The sequence below is a fragment of the Dasypus novemcinctus genome, chromosome 30 (assembly GCF_030445035.2).
Source record: "Dasypus novemcinctus isolate mDasNov1 chromosome 30, mDasNov1.1.hap2, whole genome shotgun sequence".
Lineage (NCBI taxonomy): Eukaryota > Metazoa > Chordata > Mammalia > Cingulata > Dasypodidae > Dasypus > Dasypus novemcinctus.
The window spans coordinates 30,212,651-30,235,137 of NC_080702.1; the positions used below are offsets into that span (position 1 = coordinate 30,212,651).

Sequence of the window (22,487 nt, forward strand, 5' to 3'; positions counted from 1 at the left end):
CCCCAAATAAATACCCTTTATAAAAGCCAACAGGCTTTTGGTATTTTGCATCAGCACCCCTTTGTCTGACTAATAGACTTTCCCAACTTCATTCAGCTCCCTCAAAGGTCCAAAGTTGCTGGGTACAAGGATGAATTCTCTTCTCTCCCTTTTCTAGTAAATCTTCCTCCACTCCGATCTCTAGTTCTCTTCTTGCCTTGTGTTACATGTTAAATTGTATCTCCCAAAAACGGTATTTGAAGCCCTAAGCCCTGGTAACTTAGTATGTGACCTTATTTGGAAATACGATCTTTGCAGATGAAATTAGTTGGTTCCCTGGTGTGGGTTGACTATCCCCACCTCCCTGTTAGCTGACCTGGGTAAGTCCAACAAAAGGTGTTAACCTTTTATCTGCTGAATTGTGAAGAGACCTTTCTGTTCCTTGGACAGATGCCAGGTGGGCAGGAGTGTCCTGGGCAATGATTATTTGCCAATAGTGTAGCAATAGCTCAGTATGAAAACCAATGTGGCTTTTTGGTGTGTGTTGTTGAAGGTTTCGTTGCCTCATTTATAACCCGTTTACTGCCCAGAAAGTGATCCCTGATCATGGAAGGGACTTTGTTCACCAAGTGAGGTGTTGGTGCAGATGAAGCTGGGCTAGTTTGGTGGAGCTGTGACAAAGTTCAATGCCTGTGCATGATATGAGGGTGGGGTTGGAAGGAAAGAGATTAGGCTGAGGCTGAAAGGGTGAGGCACTTAGGGAGGGTTGTCATGGCTGCCTGAGGGAGGCTCTGGAGGGAGAGAGAGGTAGGTGTCTGGGAAGCAAGCCTTGAAGGAGATGGGGATTTTTAGAGTCAAATGAGGCTTGCCCCTGTGACTGTAGCCACTCCTTCATCCTCCTATGTCCCTGGTGGTAATGCTTGGTGATGGCCTTGGGAGAGGATTTCCTTTGTGGGAATTGGGCAAAGTTCTGAGCCTTATCTCAACTCCTATTGGAAATTGAGCTGTTACTACATGTTGGGCACTGTCCTCAGAATTTTATACTCTTTAACTTACTTGTGCTTGGAACAACTTTAGGAGGTAAATTCTCTTAGCATCATTCTCATTTTGCAGATTAAGAAACAGAGGCACACATATGATCTGGCACTCACTCTACTGGGAATGTATCTAGAAGAACTGAAAACAGTGATATGAACAACATCTGCACACCAATGTTCATAGCAGCATTGTTGACAGTTGCCAAAAGATGGAAACAACCCAAGTGTCCACCAATGGATGAATGCATAAACAAAATGTGGTATATACATATGATGGAATAGTATTCATCTGTGAGGAGAAATGAAACTGGGACACATATGATAATATGGATGAACCTTGAAGACATTATGCTGAGTGAAATAAGCCAGACACAGAATGATAAATATTGTAGGGTCTCACTAATATGAACTAAATAGGAAGAATAAACACATGGAGTTGGAATGTAGGTTACTAGGAGATAAAATGAGTGGTGAAAAGGGGTACTGATGCTTAATGTATGTAGAAGTTTTAATGAGCTTGACTGTAAAAGCATGGAGATGGATAGAGTTGATGATAAAACATTATAATGAGTACCAGGTAGTTTATAAATGGGATTGTGGCTGAAAGGGACAGCCTAGGGATGTAAATGTCAACTGAAAGAAAGCTAGAAAATAATCTAGGGACTGAATAGCATAGTGAACCTGGAGGTGGATGAAGATTGTGCTTAATAGTTGTGGCAGTTTGATATTATTGATGAATTCCCAAAAGAAATACTGATTATGTTTGTAAACTGGTCTGTTCCTCTGGGTTTGTGATACCCCTTGATAGTATTAAATTCAGATGTTTCACTTTTACTTGATTAAATTAATATTAGGGCTTTGATTCAACCACGTCAGTAGGACATTGTGTGCCTGCCCCCTTGGTGAGGTGAGTGGACACTCACACAGAAATACATGGAGAAGGAGAACACAGAAAATATTACTTTTGGACGCCAGAGCCCTGAGGAGAGAGCCAAGCCCATTCACCTGATAGTTTGTAGCTGAAGAGACCAGAGCCCTGAACAGCTGAGTGATCCCAGAAAGAAAGAAGCCCTGGGAAGAGAGACAAGCCTTATACTAGCCTAGCTGAGAATGAAAGGTGCTGGGACCACGGAGCCTTAGGAGGAAGAGGAAGGCTGAACCCTCACAGATGTCAGCAGCCATCTTGCTCCAACACGTGGCAATAGGCTTTGGTGAGGGAAGTAACTTAGGCTTTATGACCTTGTGACTGTAGGCTTCTTCCCCAAATAAATACCTTTTATAAATGTCAACAGATTTCCGGTACTATGCATCAGCACCTCCTTGGATGACTCATACAATAGTACAAATACAAGAGTGTTCTTTTAGAAACTAGAACAAATGCCCATCACTTTTATAGTGTGGTAAGAATATGGAGATGCATGGGAAACATACAACTAATGTAACTCATGGACAATAGTTCAAAGCAATATTGTAATATTCTTCCATCAATGTCAAAGAAGCTACTAATAGGGGGTTACGGAAAAAAATATACCAGTGAAGACCATAATTAGCGGTAATAGTCTGATTACGTTCTCTCATAACCTGTAACAAATGTTCCACAACAATGTAAGGTGTTGGTGGAAGGGTGTTGTACGGTGTGTCAGTCAGCCAAAGGGGTGTTGATGCAAAATACCAGAAATATGTTGTCTTTTATAAACCGTATTTATTTGGGGTAGAAACTTACAGTCACAAGACGGTAAAGAATGAGTTACTTCCCTCACCAAAGTCCATTGCCAAGTGTTGGAGCAAGATGGCTGCTGGCCTCTGCCAGGGTTTAGTTTTCTCTTCCTTTTAGGACTCCATGGTCCCAGCTTCTTCCAATCTCAGCTGCAGGCTGGCATATGGCTCATCCCTCTTCCCAGGGCTCATCTCTTTCTAGGCTCAGTTGCTCTGTGGTCTCCACAAGGCAAGCTGTAAACTCTTAGCTGAATGGCATGGCTCTCTCCCTGGGGCTCCAGCATCAAAACTAAGTTCTTTCCTCTGCCCTGTTGCTTTCTCTGTGAGTCTCCACCCACCAAGGGGGTGGGGGCTCAAAGTCCTACTCACAAGGCTGAATCAAAGCCCTCATCTTAATTTAATCAAGTAAAAGTGAAACCTCCCAATTTAATACAATCAAAGGGTATCATGCCCATAGGAACAGACAAGTTTACAAACATAATATCTCTTTTGGAATTCATCAATAATATCAGCCTGCCACATATGGGAATACTGTACATTATGCATGATTGCTCTGTGAGTTCACAACTTCTCTAAAAGAAAAGAAACAGAGGTACGGAGAGGTTCAGTCACTAGCCCTATTCCCCAGAGCTAGTCAGTAGCAGAGCTGAGATTAAAAACCAACCTGTACAATAATCCCCCATGTGCAACGGCAAAGACCAAAAAAGAAGGAAGGTCCAACAATAAACCTTGATACTAATGACTATGCTTGTGAGCCTGTGCACCTAAAATAAGAACAAAGGCTAGAGCTGCAGGGTGCCTAAGAGTTACGTCCTGAGAGCCTCCCTGTTGCTCAAATGTGGCCAGTCTCGAAGCCAAACTCAGCATGTAAATGTGTTGCCTTCCCCCCAGTGTGGGAAATGACTCCCAGGGATGAGCCTCCCTGGTGCCGAGGGATGCTGATGATGTAACTAGAAAATGACCTTGCATAAAAGGGTCAACTTGGACCGGCACAATATCTCAGTCTACATATAATACCAGGAGTTAAAAATGCTTTTTGACCTAAAGAAAAGGGGGCAATGGAAAGGACAAATGAGTTTATATGGCTATGAGTCTCCAAAAAGAGCTGGGAGTTATCAGAGGGGTTGCCCTTATGCACACCTGAGCAGAGTCCCAGAGACAGATAAAGTAGATGCAACCCCAGGTATTGGTTCTGCTGAGGGCTACAGAGACCCACAGGTTCTATGGTCATGGCAGATGGAGTTCACTGCCATCTCAGTTGGCCCTACTTTGAAGTTTGTGTTTCTGTGCGATGGAGTTGGACTTAGATGTGATCTTTGTCCACAAGTCTCTCTTTTTACTTTTACTGGAACTGTAGTTGGTGCTGGGGTTTAATGTATACCCAGGGGACCTGAATCTCTGGGCTGACCATGTGATAGCCAGACTTGCAACTCCTACACTCTGGTTTATTGGACTTACCCCACTCATCTAACATGGAGGTGAAGAAGGTCAACCAACACACCGGGGAGCTAAAACTGCCTGCAACTGAAAGCAGGAGAGTTGCATCCAGTATCCATCTGGAATCTAGGCCCCCTCTTGATATAGAGGTGGAGTGGACACAGCCATTCTAGGTCCACGGGACGGAGGAATGTAGTGTGGATTGGAGTGGACTTACTTATATTCTATTCATGAACTATTGTGATTAGTAATCGAAGAAAATGTGGCATTGGTGTGGAGAAAGTGGCCATGGTGGCTGCTGGGGGTAGGGAGTGGGAGGAAGAGATGAGATGTGGGGGTGTTTTTGGGACTTGGAGTTGTCCTGGGTGGTGCTGAGGGGACAGTTACCAGACATTGTATGTCCTCCCATGGTCACTGGGTGGAATGTGGAAAAGTGTGGGCTATGATGTGGACCATTGACCATGAGGTGCAGCGTGCTCAGAGATGTATTCACCAAATGCAATGAATGTCTCATGATGATAGGCTCAACCAAAAAGGAGGAAGAAAAACAAGAAGACAAGGATTTTCTTACTTTGACAAGTGTTTTCACTGGCATTCTTGAATTCTGTTGCCCCAGAAATGAGTGTGTATCCAGGATTACAGCGACAGGTGAAATCTCCTTCTTTATTATGACATTCAGCGTGTAATCCACAATATATGCTGTGGGGTGGACTACATTCATCGATATCTGAAACACAAAGGAGAAATTAATCATTCATTCAACAAAGATTAATGGAAAAACGACTGTGTCCCAGAGCTGTGCCCCTTTTTCTGGGATCTGTCTTTGCACAGGCATGCCAGTTTAAGTAATGATTATCTTCTCTTTTCATTTCTTCATTGACTTTGGTTGGTTTCACCAGGAAGCGTGCATGGAGACAAGGATTCTAGTGCAAGTGGTTTATTTGAGGGGTGACCCCAGAAAACACTGGACGGAAGTGGTCAAGTGAGACAGGGAAGGGAAGGCAGAAAATGAAAAGCATGTTCCACTGCTGGAAACTGGGACTCGGTTTCTCTGGGGACATCTTGGAGACAGTGGGAAGTGCATGCCTCAGAGTCACCCCACCTGAGGGGTGAGGAAGTGGAATGTGGATCCACTAAGTCCCATCACGTATTTATTAGATGACAATACGCTACAGATAAAAGATTCAGCCCTTAGAGTTTGTGTGAGGAGAGAGAGCCAAAGAAGCTTGGGTGGTGGGGAAAGTGTTTGATTAGATGGAGGGTACCGTGGAAACATAATCGGGCATGCTATTTGATCCTGGACAATCTAAAAGGATCCTTGAGAATATTCTTTTGAGCCTTTTCTCCCTTGTTAGAACTTGTCCAGGGTCATGTATTGTATTTACTTGTCATTGCCTCCTCTTCCCCTCCCCCTCCCTGCTCCCTTCCCCCCCTCCCCTCTCCCTCTCTTACCCCTGTTCCCCCTCCCCCTTCTCATCCTCCTCCCCCTCCCCGTACCCCTTGCAACCTGCACTCTAACTTCTGTCTCTATGAACCTCAATATTCTCCAATATTTTCTTTTTAGTTACCATGGGGCTTAAATTTAACATCCTAAATCTTTACCAATCTTACTTGCCTTGTTATCAACTTGACTTCAGTAATATACAGAAACTGTGTTCCTCTACCCCTCTGTTTCCCCACCTTTATGAAGTTCTTGTCACAAATGACATGCTTATACATTAGAGTAAGAAAACGACTTGTTTATGAGAAGAATCTTGACCTTGAGTTTTAAGGATGAGTGGGGCTGGGCTGAAGAGGGTGTTTCAGGCAGAGGGAGTCCCAGGCAAAAAGACATGGAAGAAATGGGCATATATGTACAATGGACTATTATTCAGCATAAAAAAAATGAAGTCCTCATGTATATGGGACAACGTGGATGAAACTTGAAGACATCATTTAAGTCAAATAAGCCAGACACAAAGGGAAAATATTGCATGGCCTCACTGGTGTGAAATAATTAGAATAAGCAGAGTTGTAGAGTCAGATTCTAGAATATAGGTTAACAGGGGATGGGCTGGGGTAGAGAATGGGGAGTTAATGCCTAAAGTGCACAGCATTTCTATTGAAGTTGATCGCCAAGTTTTGGTATTGCATGAGAAGCGCCCACAGTTCCTGAAGTCCTGTCACATGCACTACTTCACTCAGCTCCCTCCATCCTCGCTAAGTCAACGTCATCATCCCCATTTCACGGTTGCCTAGGACCAGGCTTCTTTCCTGGTGAAGGTTGTGTGGGTGGAGATTTCGACCTTGTTCGTTACTTGGGTGCCTCCCTCTTCCCCAACTCTGGGCGATCAGAAGATTACCCATTCCCCAGCCATGATCTTTTTACATGTGGATGTTACAGGTGGGTGAGGATGGTCAACCACCACACCCAGGAATGGAGAGAGTCTACAACTGCAAGCAGGAGAATCGCATCCGTCATGCATGTGGGATCTAAGTCTCCTCTCGATTTAGAGGTGGAGCGGACACCACCATCCCAGGACCCACGGGATGGGGGAATAAATGATGGATTAGAGTGGACTTACTGATATTCTACTATAGAGCTATTGGGACTCCAGCAATGGAAGAAATTGTATCAGTGGTGTGGAGACAGTGGCCATGGGAGTTGTTGAAGGCAGGAAGAGGGAAGAAGAGGTGTGAGGTGGGGCCATTTTTGGGACTTGGATTTGTACTGAATGATATTGTAGGGATAGATGCAGGACATATATATCCTGCCATAAAATCACTGAATGGACTGGGGGAGAGTGTAAACTACAACATAGGCTGTGTAGCAATGCTCCAAAATGTACTCACTAAATGCAATGAATGTGCCACACTGATGAAAGAAGTTATTGATGGAGGAAGAGTGGGGGTGAGTGGGGAGTGGGGTATATGGGAACCTCATCTTTTTTTTTTTAAGATTTATTATTTATTTATTTCTCTCCCCTTCCTTCCCACCCTGCACCACAGTTGTCTGCTCTCTGTACCCATTCGCTCTGTGTTCTTCTGTGACCACTTCTATCCTTATCAGCGGCACTGGGAATCTGTGTTTCTTTTTGTTACATCATCTTGTTGTGTCAGCTTTCCTTGTATGTGGCACCATTCCTGGGCAGGCTGCACTTTCTTTCGTGCTGGGCGGCTCTCCTTCTGGGGTGCACTCTTTGCGTGTGGGGCTCCCCTATGCGGGGGACACCCCTGCGTGGCACGGAACTCCTTGCGCTCATCAGCACTGCACATGGGCCAGCTCCACACAGGTCAAGGAGCCCCTGGGTTTGAACCGTGGACCTCCAATGCAGTAGATGGAAGCCCTAACCACTGGGCCAAGTCCGCTTCCCTCATATTTTTTAATGTAACATTTTGTGCGATCTGTGTATTTTTAAAAAGTAATCATAAGAAAAAATTTAAAAAAAATTATCCATTTACCATTACACTGCTCGAATGTCCACTGGGCGTCAAAGATTTCCACCCCGGATGTGGGACTATATCCATGATCACAGGTACAGTGAGTGCTGTTGACACAATGACCGTTCAGGGGACACAGAGCACAGGTAGCTGCAGGAGGAGAGAAGCAGGTGATCGTCAGCTAGGCAGGGGACTCCCCTTACCGTGTGTTTAGGCTCCCAGGACATCAGAAGATGAAGATGCTGCTCTAGCTTGAAATGTGTCCCTCAAAAGGTCATGTTCAGGTTCTGACCTCCCCTGAGTGTGATCTTATTTGGAAGGAGGCGAGGCAGGAGGGATTAGGGACCTAAGGAGGAAGGAGGCAGAAGACCCAATAAGCCTGGTAAGAGAAACTGAGGCAAGGAGAAACTGGCTAGCATCAGCCTGCTGGGTCACCCAGGCAAGCTGGGAAGGGGCAGCTTGCAAGCCCAGCACCCAAAGGCTGCATTTTCAGAAGGCAGCCAGCAAGGAGGGATGGGCGAGGGGGGCTTCACACCCACCCAGATTTCAGGCTCCCCCTCGCCTCATGGAGAGCGACCTCATGCCTCGTGACAGTGACCAGAAGCTCCTCACTGCTGGTCAGCACACCATGCCCTGCAGAGGTCATGGGCAGCAGGCAGTGGACAGCACCCCACAGCCCTGGAGCCCGTGCCCTGAGCCCCTGCTTATCAGCGCAGACCCTGGCGTCCTGTGCCCCCATAAATAGGGGAGCCCAGGGTGGGACTTCGCATTTTCTCCCTTGAAAGTGCCCATGTCCATGCCTCAGGGATGTGTCTTCTGTTTTCTTGTTCTACCCCCAGTAAATCCTCTGCCCGTTTCGCTCGTCTGTGGCTCATGTTTGAATTCCTTCTCGGGAAGAAGTCAGAACCTGGTCATGGTCTCTGATCACAGAGGGTCTTACAGGTGGAGTTAGTTAAATTAGGAGGGGCCAAGCTGGGTCAGGCTGGGTCCAGTCCGACATAACTGGTGTCCCCATAAGAAGGGGGAAGAGACACTGTCGGATGGATACTGTGTTCCTGGATTTCCTCTAGGTTCTTGGCTATGGTGCAGAAGTGAATTTCAAGGCAGCCGGGTGAGTTAGGCCAGTAATTTATTCAGGTTGGGAGGGAAGGGAAATGGGAGAAAATAACAGATCAGGAATCCCAGGTAGAGAGGAAGGGGCTGAACAGGGATGAAGAGGGTTGCTTTATAGGCTACGATTTCCGCTTGTAGGTTATAAATCCCCCGGTTTGCGTGTGTAGTGATGCAAGTGGAGGAGAAGGCAGCCAGAGTTTGGGTCAGAGGAAATAGAGCTCTCAGGCCTTGCGCCTGGGTTTTGAAATGTTGATTATCCCACCCCTTTGATAATGGCAGGGGAGGGGTTCCAGCTGCTTATTGCTTCTATTGCTTATTTTCCCCGTCAATCTCCCAGGAGGGCCCAATGATATATAATATAGCCATGAACCTTAATAAAACCCGGTAACAGTGTCAGATTTTTCTTGGTCCAAACTCTCCCTGGCATTTGACTTTGGAAGGGTCAGAGCCTGAGCACTTACCTTCAGCTGTATGAGCCATGGTTCCTAACAAACTGAGCAGGAAGAGGAGCCCTGGAATAGAGAAGCAAAAAGGAGAGACATGAAACTATCAAGGAAAGATGCCAGGAGATTCCCCAAGGACTGTGTATCAGTTAGCTATCACCGTGTAACAACCAACCATAAAATTAATCAGCTTAAAACAATGACCATACATGGGACTATCTCTCCTGGTTTCTGGGAAGAGCTCAGCTGGGCAGTTCTGGTCCCCTGAGGATGCAGTCAGAGAGAGACTGGGCCTGGACCTGCTGGGGCCTGGATGGGCATCTCCCGCTTCAAGTAATCTCAGGACCTCTCTGGCTGTTCCACTTGGGTGCTCTCCCAGCATAGTGGCCTCAGTCGAGCTGCTTCCATGGCACTTCAGAGTTCTAACCCTTAGTGTTCCAGCCAAAAAGGTGGACTTCCACCATATTTTCTCTTTTTACTGGATTTTTAAGGAATGTGTTTTATTTCACTAGATTTTTAAAAATTGTGGTTAAAAACATAAAATTTGCCATTTTGACCATTTTTAAGTAGACAATTCAGTGGTATTAATTACATCGACAAAGTTGTGCTGCCATCAAACCGCTACCTATTTCCAATACTGTCATTGCTCCAAAAAGAAACTCGATATGCGTTGAGTAAGTCCCTACTCCCAGTCTGTCTCTATGCATTTTCCTATTCTAGATATTTCATATAAGTGAGATTATATAGTATTTGCCCACTTGTGTCTGGCTTCTTCTTTCACTGAGCAGAATGTCTTCATGGTTCATCCATGATATAACATAAATAGTAACTACTCCATTGCTTCTTATGACTGAATAACATTCCATTGGGTGGATAAACCACATTAAAAAAAAGCAAATGTTTTATATCTATTAAAAAATGGTTTTGAATCAACATTTAACCTTGAGTTTAACCTTTGAGCATCACATGGTGTGTATCTTATCTTTTTTTACAATTAATTTATTTTTAATTGAGGTAAAATATACATAACAAAAACCACATTAACCATTTTAACTGGATAATACTTAGATATTATGGACATTGACAGTATCACATAACTTTCATCATTATCTATTTCCAAACTGCTTTCAGCAACCCAAACTGAAACTAGTACGTCTTTAGCAGTAACTCCCCTTTCCCCTCTCCCACCCCCTGGTAACTACTATTCCACTATGCTGCTCTGTCTATGCATTTGCTTATTCCAAGTATTTCATTTAAGAGAAATCATAGAGGGTTGGTCCTTTTGTGTCTGTCTTATTTCACCCAACATAATGTCTTGAAGGTTCGTCCGTGTTGTAGCATGTGCCGGCACTTCATTCCTTTTTAAGACTGAACAATATTCCATTGAATGGATATGCCACATTTTGTTTATCCATTCATCTGCCAATGAACACTTGGGTTGCTTCCACCTTTTGGCTACTCTGAGTTACGCCACTAGGAACGTGGGTGTATGGATACCTGTCCGAATCCCCACGTTCAATTAGTTTAGGTATACAGAGAGACCATATTTTGTTTGTCCATGTGTTCATTGATGAACATTTGGATTTTTCTGCCTTTTGGCTCTTCACCATATTCTCTTGGTTACAAGTGAGTCACAAGCCCACCCAGAGTCAAGTGGAGAAGAATTAGATTCTGCCTCCAGTTGGAGGAGAGGCAAGCCTCTAGAAACATGTCTTGGATGGGAGACAATGTTGTATCCTGTTTGGAAAATAAAGCTTGTATTTTACAGCTCAGGCTTGTGGCTGGTCTTGCCTCCTATAGCAGTTGATACTATTGATGAATCCCCAAAAGAAATATTCGATTATGTTTATTAACTGGTCTTTTCCTCTGGGCATATTAAATTATATTAGATTCAGAGTTTACTTGATTCTCTTGAGCCAGTAGGATGTTGAGTCCCTGCCCCTTCCTGGGTGGGGACTCACAGATAAAAGCCATGGCAAAGGACAGAATTGAGGGCTTTTAATGTTGGAGTTTTTTTTCTTTCTTTGATTTTGAGAAGGAAAAATGATTTATTTACGTCCAACAGGACTCAGGAGCTTTCTGTTGCAAACCCGAGCCTTGAACAAGATTTTCAAGTTCTTTTCATACAGGGTGGGGAGTCAAATGGTGCTTTTATTGAATAAAACTACTTTCTTTGTTAGTTAAGTGTTTGCCTGCGTACCAGGTAGGTTTTGAATTAAATGTTGGAGTTTTGATGTTGGAGTTTGATGCTGAAGTCTTAAGCTAGAGCCCCAGGAAGAAAGCACACAGAGGAAAGAGAAACCAGCCCTGGGAAGAGAGGAACCCTGAGCCCAGAGAGAAGCAGGACCCTGGAAGGGAGGAACCCAGGAAGCCTGAACCCTGGCAGGTGTTGGCAGCTATCTTGCTCCAACATTGAAAATAGACTTTGGTGAGGAAAGTGACTTATGCTTATGGCCTGGTATCTGCAAGCTCCTATCCCAAATAATTATCCTTTATAAAAGCCAACAGCCTTCTGTTTTTTTGCATCAGCACCCCTTTGTCTGACTGATACCCTTTACCAACTTCATTCAGCTCCCTCAAAGGTCCAAAGTTGCTGGATACATGGATGAATTCTCTTCTCTCCCTTTTCTAGTAAATCTTCCTCCACTCTGATGTCTAGTTGTCTTCTTATCTTGTATTAATGATAAATTGCATCTCCCAAAAAAGGTATAACCCCTGGTAACTTAGTATGTGACCTTATTTGGAAATACAATCTTTGCAGATGGAATTAGTTGGTTCCCTGGTATGGTGGTTGACCATCCCCACCTCCCTGTTAGCTGACCTGGGTAAGTCCAACAAAAGGTGTTAACCTTTAATCTACTAAATTGTGAGGAGATCTTTGAGTTCCTTGGGCAGATACCAGGTGGGCAGGAGTGTCCTGGGCAATGATTATTTATAAATGGTGTGGCAATAGTTCAGTATGTAAACAAATGTGTTTTTTTTTTGGTGTGTGTTGTTGAAGGTTTCGTTGCCTCATTTATAACCTGTTTACTGCCCAGAAAGTGATCCCTGATCATGGAAGGGACTTTGTTCACCAAGTGAAGTGATGGTGCAGATGAAGCTGGGCTAGTTTGGTGGAGCTGGGACGAAGGTCAATTTCTGTGCATGATATGAGGGTGGGGTTGGAAGGAAGGAGAGAAGAACTGAGGCTGAATGGCTGAGGCAGTTAGGGAGGGTTGTCATGGCTCCCTGGGGAGGGTTCTGGAGCGGGAGAAGGTGTAGGTGGTTGGGAGGACTTGGAGGAGATGGGGTTTATTAGAGTGAAATGAGGCTTGCCCCTGTGATTGTAGCCACTCCTCCGTCCTCCTATGACCCTGGTGGTAAACTCTACCTTGCTTGGTGATGGCTGTGGGAGAGGATTTCCTTTGTGGGAACTGGGCAAAGTTCTGAGGCTTATCTCAACTCCTATTGGAAATTGAGCTGTTACTACATATCGGACCCTGTCCTCAGAACTTTACACTCGTCAACTTACTTGAGCTTTGAACAACTTTAGAAGGTAAATTCTCTTAGCATCATTCCCATTTTGCAGATTAAGAAACAGAGGCACACATATGATCTGACACTCACTCTACCAGGAATATATCTAGAAGAACTGAAAACAGTGACATAAGCAGACATCTGCACCCGACGTTCATAGCGGCATTGCTCACAGTTACCAAAAGATGGAAACAACCCTAGTGTCCGTCAATGGATGAATGGATAAGGAAAATGTGGTATATACATATGATGGAATAGTATTAATCTGTGAGGAGAAATGAAACTTGGACATGTATGATAACATGGGTGACTCTTGAAGACATTATGCTTAGTGAAATAAGCCAGACACAAAAGGATAAATATTGTAGGGTCTCAGTAGTATGAACTAAAGATGAAGAATAAACACATGGAGGAAACGGACTTGGCCCAGTGGTTAAGGCGTCCATCTACCACATGGGAGGTCCGCGGTTCAAACCCTGGGCCTCCTTGACCCGTGTGGAGCTGGCCCACGCGCAATGCTGATGTGCGCAAGGAGTGCCGTGCCACGCAGGGGTGTCCCCCGCGTAGGGGAGCCCCACGCACAAGGAGTGCGCCCCGTGAGGAGAGCCGCCCAGCGTGAAAGAAAGTGCAGCCTGCACAGGAATGGCGCCGCACACACTTCCCGTGCCGCTGATGACAACAGAAGCGGACAAAGAAACAAGATGCAGCAAATAGACAGAGAACAGACAACCAGGGGAGGGGGGAGGAATTAAATAAATAAATTAATTAAAAAACAAAACAAAACACATGGAGTTGAAAACTAGAGTACAGGTTACTAGGAGATAGGATGAGGGGTGAAAAGGGGTACTGATGCTTAATGTATGTAGACGTTTTAAATGAGCTTGACTGTAAAAGCATGGAAATGGATAGAGTTGATGATAAAACATTATAATGAATAACAGGTGGCTTATAAATGGGATTGTGGCTGAAAGGGATAGCCAAGGGATGTAAATGTCAATTGAAAGAAAGCTAGAAAATAACCCAGGGACTGCATAACGTCGTGAACCTGGAGGTGGATGAGGATTGTCGTTAATAGTTGTGGCAGTTTGATATTATTGATGAATTCCCAAAAGAAATACTGATTGTGTTTGTAAATTGGTCTGTTCCTCTGGGCTTGTGATACCCTTTGATCATATTAAATTCAGAAGTTTCACTTTTACTTGATTAAATTAATATTAGGGCTTTGATTCAACCACGTCAGTAGGACATTGTGTGCCTGCCCCCTTGGTGGGTGGACACTCACACAGAAATACATGGAGAAGGAGAACACAGAAAAGATTTCTTTTGGATGCCAGAGCCCTGAGGAGAGAGCCAAGCCATTCACCTGATAGTTTGTAGCTGAAGAGACCAGAGCCCTGAACAGCTGAGAAATCCCAGAAAGAAACAAGCCCTGTGGAGAGAGACAAGCTTTATACTAGCCTAGCTGAGAATGGAAGGAGCTTGGACTCCGGAGTCTTAGGAGAAGAGGAAGGCTGAACTCTCAAAGATGTCGGCAGCCATCTTGCTCCAACTCATGGCAACAGACTTTGGTGAGGGACGTAACTTAGGCTTGATGGCCTTGTGACTGTAAGCTTCTACCCCGAATAAATACCTTTTCTAAATGCCAACAGATTACTGGTACTTTGCATCAGCACCCCTTTGGCTGACTAATACAACAGGACAAATACAAAAGTGTTCTTTTAGAAACTAGAACAAATGCCCATAACTTTTATAGTGTAGTAAGTATATGGAGATGCATGGGAAAAATACAACTAACATAACCCATAGACAGTAGTTCAAAGCAATACTGTAATGTTCTTCCATCAATGTCAAAGAAGCTACTGTGTAACCAATAAGGGGTAATGGAAAAAATATACCAAGTGTATGCTGAAGACCATAATTAGTGGTAAAAGTCTGATAGGTTCTCTCATAATCAGTAGCAAATGTTCCACAACAATGTAAGGTGTTGGTGGAAGGGTGTTGTATGACGTATTAGTCAGCCAAAGGGGTGTTGATATAAAATACCAGAAATCTGTTGTCTTTTATAAAGGGTATTTATTTGGTGTAGGAGCTTACAATCACACGGCTATATAGAATGAGTTACTTCCCTCACCAAAGTCCGTTGCCAAGTGTTGGAGTAAGATGGCTGCCGCCTCTGCCAGGGTTTAGCTTTCTCTTCCTTTTAGGGCTCTGTAGTCCCAACTTCTTCTAATCTCAGCTGCAGGCTGGCATAAGGCTCATCTCTCTTCCCAAGGCTCATCTCTTTCCAGGCTCAGTTGCTCTGCTCTCTCCACAAGGCAAGCTGGAAACTCTCAGCTGAATGGCGTGGCTCTCTCCCAGGGGCTCCAGCATCAAAGCGAAGCTCTCTCCTCCGCCATGTTGTTTTCTCTATGAGTCTCCACCCACCAAGGGGGCGGAGCTCAAGGTCTTACTCACAAGTCTGAGTCAAAGCCCTTATCTTAATTTAATCAAGTAAAAGTGAAACCTCTGAATTCAGTACAATCAAAGGGTGTCATGCCCATAGGAACAGACCAGTTTACAAACATAATCAATATCTCTTTTGGAATTCACCAATAATATCAAACTGCCACATATGGTTTTAAATAGGTTATGCATGATTGCTTTGTAAGTTCACAATTTTTCTAAAAGAAAAGAAACAGAGGTACAGAGAGGTTCAGTTACTTGCCCTATTCCCCAGAGCTAGTCAATGGTAGAGCTGAGCTTTATAATCAAGCTGTGGTATAGGTTTTTAGGTGAGGAGGGGGAATGTGAATTAATGCACGATGGTGTAGAGTTTCTGTGCAAAGTGCTTGGGCAGTTCTGGTAATGGAAGGTGGTGAGAGAAGCACAACGTTGTGAATGTGATTAGTCCCACTTAGTGATGTACTTTGAAGTGGTTGAAATGGGAAATTTTATGTTGTAAATCTATTTCCCCAAGTCAGAGAAGAGAGGGAGAGACTAAAGAGACAGTGACAATTAAATGCAATACCTGATCCTGGACTGGGTCTAATAATGGAGGTGTAAATGGCAAACAGGACATTTTTGAAGCATATGAAAATTTCGGACTGTAGACTGTAAGCTTTATATCAGTGTTAAATTTCTTGAACTTGACAGCTGTACTTCAAGTGGTTACATAAGTGAATCTCCTTGCTCTTAGGAAATGTACATGGAAGTATTAAGTGTTCACGGAGCAGGATGTGCTCAACTTACTTTCAAATGTTTAGAAAATTGATAGATAAATAGTTAGAAAGATAGATGAATGGATGGCTAGTTAGCTAGATTGATGAATAGGTGGTAGGTAGATGGATGGGTAGAATAGTGACAGATGACAAAGATAGAGTGAGAGGTGATAGATGAATGAAGGATAAATGAATGGATGGACAGACAGATGATCGATGATGAGAAAAATGATAGAATGAAACAGCAAATATGGGGAAAAAGTTGGTGATCTGAATACGAGTGGGGGTATATTGGAATTCTCTCTATGGTTTTTGTGGGTTTTTTTTCCCCTGTGCTTGAGATTGTTTGCACATTTTTTATTGAGGTAAAATTCATATAACATAAAATTAACCTATTTAAAAGTACAGTCAGTGACATTTTACTAAATTTACTAAATTTAAATTCATATAACATAAAATTAACCTGTTTAAAAGTACAGTCAGTGACATTTCCTAAATTTACTAATATTTACAATGTTGTCCATCATCTTTATCTAATTTCAGAACATTTTTATCCCCTCCAAAGGAGACCTCATACCCACAAAATGAGTTCCTCCACATTCCACTCCCCACAATCCCTGTGAACCTTTAATTTTCTTTCTGTCCCTATGAATTTACTTATTCTGGATACTGCATATAAATGGAATCTTTTAAAAATGTGACATTTTGTATCTGGCTTCTTTCATGTACCATGTTTTCAAGATTTTTCCAAGTTATATCTTGTACCATTACTTCATTCATGTTTTTATAGGAGGTACTGGGGATTGAACCCAGGACTTCGTATATAGGAATCAGGTGCTCAATCATTTTAATGGCTGAACAAAATTCCAATGTATACCGAACACCTCTGAGATGTCAGACAGTGGGGAGGGGTTGCAGAGGGGAGGGGGCTATGCCTTTGCTTTCAGGTGGTTTATATAATTTTTTTTTAAACTTTGAATTTCAAAATAATTTCAAACTTATAGGACAGTTGTGAAAATAATGCAACACCCATACAGAGTGTGCAACATTCCCCCGCTCACCCCACATACCCAGATCCACCAATTTTAGCATTTTGCCACCTTTGCTGTATCATTCTATTATCTGCCAATCATCTTCTAAATTTTCAAGAACAGGTTGTATAAATCATGCTTCTTGAACATTTAATACTTCCATGTACATTTCCTAAGAACAAGGAGATTCACCAGTGGAACCACATCTATCAAGTTCAAGAAATTGAACATTGTTACAAAGCTTATAATCAACCTTCCAATTTTTTCATATGCTTCAATAATGTCCTTGTTGCCATTTTCACTCCATTATTAGACCTAGTCCAGTATCACATATTGCATTTAATTATTATGGTATCCTTAGCCTCTCTCTTCTTTAAAATTTAGGAGCACAGAGACAGCATAAACTTCCCCATCTCAACCGCTCCCAAGCGCACCATTCAGAGTGAGTTATCACCTTCACAATGCTGTGCTTCCTTCACCACCTTCCACTACCAGAACTTTCCCATCTCCCAAAACAGATCTTGCACCCATTATCACTAACTCCCCATTGCCCCTTTCCCCCGCATCCGGTAACCTGTACTCAACTTTCTGCCACTCTGAGTTTGCATCCTGGCTATTTCCTAATAATGGACTCATCCAAGATCTGTCTCTCCATGTAAGAATTATTTCACTCGACACAATGTCAACGAGCAATGCTGGCGCATGAATCAGAGCTTCATTCTCTTTTATGACTCAGTGATTTTCCATTTTGTTTCTCCAGTCATCTGCTGATGGACATTTGGGTTGCTTCCACCTTATGGCTATTTGAATGCCACCATTATGGATATGGGGTGCAAATATCTGTTCGAGTCCCTGCTAGTTTGCATTTTGATAGACTGTTTGGAGAGCGTGACACTCTGCTAAATAGCTGTGTGACTTTGAGCAAATTACCTAACCTCCCTGGGATGCCATTTCCCACCTGTACCATGGAGATATTGTATGATAATGAACTTTTGATCATTTCAGCCCAATGACAGGCACAAAGCAGGGACTCCATCGATGTTGTACCTGTTGATATTGGTATTGAATCTAGAGTTATGAGAATAGATGGAACTTCAGAGCTGGGAACCACCTTCCCAGGGATGGTAGTTGAAGTCAGAGGACCATGAGATTCTTCTAGAAAGAAGGTAGGAAACCAGGGGAATCCCATGGGAGGACTGTGACAGCACAGATCTGGGGCCGGGTGCCCCAGCAGTGCCATTTACTAGCTGTGTGACCTTGGATAAGTAACATAAACTCTCTGTGCCTCAGTTTCCTCATCTGTAATATGGGGATGATAATAGTCCCCATCTCATGGGCCTGTTGTAAGATTAAATGGGTTAATACATGGAAGGCGCATAGTGAGTGCTCAAATATGTTAGCTGCTATTATTATTCTTGGTGCAGGAGAAGGAAAAAGGAGAGGGAGGAAAGGAATAGCAAGGAAAAATACCGGCAGTGCTAGGTCTAGAAAACAAACCCTGGATTGGATCGGAAGGAAAATTTTGGGGATACGTGAGAGGGTCGTTTCCATAGGGTGGTGAGAAGGAAACCACAGTGCAAGGAGAAAGGAAGAGAGTGTCCAAAGCAAAGTGTGAGGGAAGAGGAGAAGAAGAGGAAAGGCCAATAAACTGTCGATCCCAGTAGCTCCCGACTGGGCAGAACCATGGACCAGGGAGCACATACCTGGAGGAACTGATGTCGCCCTCATTCTGGTGGTGCAGGTAACCCAGGGCCAGCCAGCTGCAAAAGCTTCCTGCTGTCCTTTATGCCAATCACCTGTCCTCACTGAAGGAACTCTCATGAAAATTAATGTGGGTGTCTTAGGTCAGCTGGTGTAGGAAATTGCAGCGAGAAGAATCAACTCTTCCCTGCCTTTCACCATCAGAAATTGTGGTTCTGCTTTTCGTCTGTTAGAGGCTTGCAATAATTAACAAGCTGTAGCTCAATTTCCCCTGATAGGCATTGGGGAAAGGCTAATCCCCTCCCCCATGAGCCTACGTGTCTAAGGGCATGGCACTTCCCCATAGATAGAGATGGGAATAAAGGGAGATAAAGACTTTACTTCCTGCTATAATCCACTGAGTGTACGGGGGGAGCATGTAAACTACAATGTAAACTATCATTCATGCGATGGAGCAGTGCTCCAAAATGTGTTCACCAATTGCAATGAATGTGCCTCAATGATGAAAGAGGTTGTTGGTGTGGGAGGAGTGGGGGTTGGGGTGTGGGGTATGTAGGAACCTCTTCTATTTTTTACTGTAACATTTTTTGTGATCTATGTACCGTCAAAAAACACAATAAAAAATGATGGGGTGTGGGGTTGGGGACTGGGGTATATGGGAACCTCATGTTTTTTAATTCAATGTTTTGTGTGATCTATTAATTTTTAAAAAAAGATAATAAAAAGAAGACCTTTACGACTTGCATATCAAAGGGAGATAAAGACATCGTCCCTGCCTATCAAAGGATCACCTGCTCCTCCAGGATTCCAAGGAAACCCACTCCCTAACCGACTTCCCTCTAGTCTCGCAAGGGAACATTTTCAATTCTCGGGCTTTCTGTTGGCCCCTGCCCCTCCCTCAGACCCTCAATCCCCTCCCACCAACTATCATTTCCCCACCTAGGAAAGTTCTGTATAAATTCAAATCCGCCCCCCTTTTCCAGGAGAGGCTGAAGTCTGTTCTTCAGACCCCCTCCGTTGGGAGAGCTTCTCAATAAATTCTCTGCCTGTGGTCATATTGGTCTCCTTGTCCCAGTGAATGCCATTTTTCTCCAATATTTGGTGCTGAAAACCCGAGTCTGGGGTCACGTTGGGACTGATTGGCTAGGGAGGAATCTCCCCTCTGCCGTGGCTGAACGCCCACCCAACACCAGACGTTGACTCTCGGCTGGGTGAGTTAAGGATTTCTCCACCGGAGGATCCTGCTGTCTCTCTCACTCTCTTCTTCCATTGTCTGGGACAACCCACTGGGAAAACCTAGCACTCGGTAAGGATCCTCACCATTCCCAAGGGCCACGACGGGTGGTATGCCTGCATCTTTGTGGGAAGAAACCCCTTGGCGCAGGAGACATCTGGCTCCAAGAGTGGTTTCCTTGGAGATATCTGATTGATTCGGGGATGTCTGTCTCACTCAGAATCTCCCCTGTTCTAGAGATCCTTAGTCTCACCCCAGCCACCTAAAATAGGGAATTGAAGTTTAGTCCCCCCAAATCCACACCTCTTGGCTCTCTCCTTCATAACCTTCAAACTCTGTACCCAGACTTAAAAATACTCATTTTCTATTTGACCTCTGAGAGGCCACAACACCAACTGGACAATGAAAATCAAAGACAAGAAAACACACTTTGAATTCCCAAGTTCTCCAAGACTTAAAGAACTTTACCCAGAGCAGCAGCAGGCATGGGAGATGCCTTATTCTCAGGCCTTCTCTCATCTTGGTATCCTGCTCTTCTTTTACACAAGAAACTTCCTTAAAAGCTTTCTTCTTCCTTCTCCTGCCTCCCAAATTCCCCAAAACCTCAACTTTGATCCAGCTGATCAGACGCCCCCTGCACCTCCTCCATATGTTCCTTGGGCATCACGTCCACCCCACCCTCCTCCTTCTCTAACTCTGGTCCTTCTTCCCTCTCTGGTCCTCACCGCCTTCCACCCCAACTCTCTCCCCTCCTCATACAGGCGCTGAAGCTGGAGCTCACCTCCCCTCCCAGCTCCTCCTTGCCTTCCATACAGAAAACCCTTCCTCCAACTCACACCTCGCCGATCTTGCCCCTCCTGCACTGCTGTCTGCTTCGTCAGCACCCCAACTTCCTCCACCCTCCTCCAGTGCCCCCACATCTCCCTGAGAACCTGCTCCCTTCTTCCCACCCACCACCCGCTCTCAAGCCCAGCTCCCCACCCTCCTGGCTCCTTCCCCAGCTCCTGTCTTCCCTCTCCAGGAAGTGGCTGAGGCAGAACGCACTTGCCCTTCTCAGTCTAATCTCTCCCAAATCCAACACCTTCTCAGATCCTGTTCCTCTGAACCCTTGCATCTTACCAACACCTAGCTGTCCCTAATAACTTAGTCTACGATTGTTCGCCTCTTACAAGGAAGAGTTCAGCTGACCCCTAAATCTAAGGATATTCATAAAAGGCAATAATCCAAAATATATGTGCTAAATATCTGTCTATCTAAACTGTTAAAGTTTAACTGCATTTATCACACTCAAATATTCCTAACTGCTGCTGATTACTAGTAAAAGTGTTTCCAAACACAAGGTTGCATATTACAAGCAACACTGATTACATAAAGCTTAAAGGCACTAAAAATAGCCATACCAAAGGAGTAAGAATTATGAGTCAAATTAATGAACTGTATGTTTCTGTCCATGTGCCATAACTCTTTTTGCGTTGGTCTGTTTGTTCACTAGCAGTGTGTATTTTCATACCTCTGGATGGTAATATTAATTCCTAAAAGAACTCTATTCAAACGGCCAAAAATTAAACAAGTGCTTACATTAATAAATAGGTATGCATGTTAATAAAATCTCTAAAGTGACAAAATTTTTAAGTCTTTTTTTAAAATATTTATTTATTATTATTATTTTTTAATTACATTAAAAAAATATATGAGGTCCCATTCAACCCCACCGCCCCCGCCCCCCACTCCCCCCACAGCAACACTCTCTCCCATCATCGTGATACATCCATTGCACCTGGTAAGTTCATCTCTGAGCATCACTGCACCCCATAGTCAATGGTCCACATCATAGCCCAGACTCTCTCACGTTCCATCCAGTGGGCCCTGGGGGGATCTACAGTGTCCCGTAATTGTCCGTGAAGCACTATCCAGGACAACTCCACGTCCCGAAAACGCCTCCAATTTTTAAGTCTTGACTGATAAAATTGCTACAAATCTCTTCCTAAAAGGTGGTTGTTGTATAAATTAAATCAAAGTTTGTTTTTCTTCACAGAATGAAATGTGAGATATTGAAAAAAAAGTGAACAGCTCGTAGGAGTGCCGGCTGGAATTTAATGAGTTTGTTCAAGAAAGTGAGTTTTGTGCCTAGGTAAGATGGCTGGTTTTCGTAAAATCAGAATGGAAATATGTAAGACAAAACTTGAACGCAGATGGCAAGTTGCAGAAGGTATTGTGGTAGCACTAAGGGAACGTGTTCTGTGAAGGCAGAATTTGTCTTGAAATGAAGTAACTATACTTAATGCAGTTATGAACAAGTCATAAAAAGTTTGTAAGGCATCTCTTAAACTGAAATATTCAAATGGCAAATTACAAAAAATCATTATTAAACAGAAACTGAATTGATACTTAAAAGCCACGTCAACCTGCATATTACAGTCGTAATAGGGAAAATAATTTTAATTCCATTAGAAATGTTAAGTTTTCATAAAATAATGAAAAAAGTAGTTTTTCCTGTATGCTCAAATAAAATACCTGCTAATGAATGTAATCATGATAACTGTATGTTCTAAAAAGTTTGCTTTGAGACAGTTTCCAAAATCATTTTAGTAACTTGTATATGTTGGGTGTATAGAATGTGTTTTATTGTTAAGGAAAAAAATAATTTTGTCCTAAAATAAAAC

General features: G+C 43.6%; 1 long non-coding RNA gene across 1 annotated transcript; it reads right to left on the reverse strand.

Moving 5' to 3' along the window:
* Window positions 1-4,746: 4,746 nt before the first annotated feature.
* On the reverse strand, window positions 4,747-18,678 carry LOC131276661 (uncharacterized). Its single transcript, XR_009184096.2, has 4 exons — window positions 18,593-18,678; window positions 9,164-9,214; window positions 7,611-7,739; window positions 4,747-4,896 (listed from the first exon to the last, which is right to left on the reverse strand). It is a non-coding gene; the product is annotated as an uncharacterized lncRNA (long non-coding RNA).
* Between the last annotated feature and the right edge of the window lie 3,809 nt (window positions 18,679-22,487).